General features: G+C 44.6%; 1 pseudogene; it reads right to left on the minus strand.

Annotated features, from left to right (window-relative positions):
• On the minus strand, nt 1-2,816 carry LOC103635039 (uncharacterized; annotated as a pseudogene).
• Between the last annotated feature and the right edge of the window lie 237 nt (nt 2,817-3,053).

Consider the following 3,053-nt stretch of genomic DNA (forward strand, 5'->3'; position numbering starts at 1 on the left):
TCAACTATAGTTTATCGCAGACAAGAATCAGTTACATATATATCAGCCGTCTGATTGCTTGTGTATCGAGAAATAGCGCACTAAAACTGTGCCAAAGCCCTTCTATATCCAAGACAGTCTAGGTCATTCCCTCATGAATATTGACAACCCTAGACAAACCTAGCCTACCATAAAGCATCCAGGACTTTCTGCATCTGGACATAAAATTAGCGAACAGGTGAAGAGAAGAAAATAACCGGTGAATACACAAGAAATCCAGCCAGAAGGATCCCTCCATAGACAAAAGCCTGGGATGACTGCTTTGGATGACTATATTCAATGCTACAGCATTTCATCTTGTCTCTCTCGTTAGCTAGAACACGTTCCACATACCTGTCAAGAGAAGGGGGGAAAGGGTAAAAATGTTTCGAATGAAACAAAATGAAAATAATGAGTTTCAAAAAGATAGCACAAGAGTAGCCAGATGCAAATATAGCATCCCTGTATAAACATACTGTTGTGTAAAAATAGTGCTTTGCAGGATGTCGGTACTGCTTTGATATGCATCGATCAGCCGGTGGTCATACAATAAGGAAGACAAGTCCACGGGTTGCCCTTCAAGTTTCTACAAGGGGCACCATAGATGAAGGAAAATTAGAACATATATATGCATTATTTCATCATGAAAGTACACTTATGCAATGTATGGTATATAATACTTACATCCAGGTATTCTTCTAACTTCTCAACAAGATCATGGGGAAAAGGCTCCGGTAGATTGGTTACCTTCTTATAGAATTTCTCTACCCATAACTCAGTGGTGGACTTGTTTTTATTACCTTTCACAAGTTCTTCTAATGGCATCTTAAGATGCTCTGATGCAAAAGATTGGACAAACTGCACCAGACCAGAGATAGTAGTTATACTTTCTGTGCATTTGAGGAAATAAGTGAATAAAAGTAGGCTGAATTGCATGTAGGACCTCTGATGTGTCTCTTATTTTGCGAAGAGCAGCATTGACTTGAGCATAAATTGTAGTTCTCTACAAACAATAAAACATGGGTTACATAGTGGATATGAAAGCACAGAAGAAACAATTTATGCCAGTGAAATATCAACAGACTAAAAAATAATGCGACCATGATTATACAGTAAGCATAATACCAAGATTTGTTGGATTTAGATAATTGGATGCATCAAATATCCTGATTCCTGACAGGTTGAAAGCCTCCAAAAGGTCACAGGAACACAGTACAAGTGTTTCTGGTGGCTGGAATGGCTTGCCTTTTCTATTTTCTCTTCTACTACTACTATTATAACCAATGTGAGCTACAAATAAAGCTATGATAGCCCCTAATAAATGCAGGATATTACTCAACTAATTAGCATATTACTTCCTATTATTCCATGCTGAAATTTAGCTAAAGTAAATGCTATGAACCTAGACATGGGATTATTTCCAACATACCCAAGTTATGTTGATCCAAAAAATTGAAACTGGCAAACTCAGACAGAAACAATTGGGGCATAGTTTGGCCTCGTTTTCCTTTGTTGGTTTGCATACCTATGCACTGTGCAAACCATTGGAAGCATGAACAGATTTTCTACTTTAAGCTACACTTCGACATAGGAGCATTGACCTCCCTCGCTCCCTGCCTACTCATTGTACATATCATAGAATTAAAAAAAATGTTGTTGATAACATTACCAGTGCTACATCCTGAAGAATTTGACTGATCTGGGAGGAGTTCGAGAATGGTCCAAACGGATGACAGCCTGCAGCCCACAGCCAGTTCACTACATGTCTTTCATGAATATGTGATGCTCTTTCATATGGTGCACTCAGACCGTCAACTGTTGATGCCAGACCAGCCAAGATGTGGCGCTGTGCGATAGATGGAAGAGCAAACTGCCTAGTCATATAGAAACCAAGCACCCAGTACACAGTCCATTTTCCACGGCACCGATCAGCCAAAAATATCTAGCGATTTTCTGCAAGCAAGCTGTCAATACAAGATTGATGGGAACCCCATAGCGCTAACAAGTAACAACCTAACAGCAAAAAAAATTATATGTCAGCCACTGGTTCCACAGTTCCAACCAACATAAAACTGTCATCACGGGGTCCAATCTCTCACCAAATTCGAACAGCTACAATCAAGCACAAGCAGAGCATTAACGAAAGCTGCAAGGCCACCAATAATCGAATCCGAAGCATGTCGAGTGAGGGTAGAGGAGACAGAGAAAGGGAAATTTCTCTAAATTTAGCTTCCAACGATCCAATCCCCCACCAAAGCAACGAAACCCAAGCAGAAAAACCACGGAAGCCTCCTCGACTATCACTCCACATCCTGGAACCAAAGAGATCGAGCGCACTCACCAGGGTCACAGAGTTTGAAGAACCTCTCCACATCCGCCCCGGATGGAAAATATATCCCTTGCCCTTGCCCCCGTTCGCCTCACCGTGATGCGCGTCCGCCAGACTCCCCACTGCCTCGCCCGTGTTGCCATGACGTGCGCGGTTCGCAAGGGAGGATGCGTCTATCGGAGACACACTTTCCATGGAGAGAGCGGGGGCGGGGTACCCAATCCACGTGAGCATCGCGGACTCACCTTCCATAGAGAGCAGGCTGTCACGGGCGTGGAGAGAGCCGGGACGACGATCTGGGGAGGAGGACGCGCCTTCCACAGAGATCGGGCTGTCACAGACACGCCTTCCATGGAGATCTGGGGCAACGATCCGGGGCGGAGGACGCTGGAAATCGGGCTGTCGCGAATGCGGAGAGAGTCGGGGCGGGGTTTAGGGACGACACGTGCATCGCGGACTCGACTTCCATGGAGAGTGTTGATGGCGGGGAGCAGATGGGGAGGAGGGTGGGGATCTGTGACGCGACAACCTTCCTTGACGGGCGCGTCCGCGTTGATGGCGGATCGGCAGAACCGTGCACCAAAACACTGTGGACGTCTACAGTAGTATCTTAAGTAGTAGTAGAGATAACAATTTCAAAAGTGAGAAAAGCTAAGGATAGTACGTGATCATGTCTATGCCGGACAAGACCAGTTGGCCCGAGTTG

The sequence above is a fragment of the Zea mays genome, chromosome 8 (genome assembly GCF_902167145.1).
Source record: "Zea mays cultivar B73 chromosome 8, Zm-B73-REFERENCE-NAM-5.0, whole genome shotgun sequence".
Lineage (NCBI taxonomy): Eukaryota > Viridiplantae > Streptophyta > Magnoliopsida > Poales > Poaceae > Zea > Zea mays.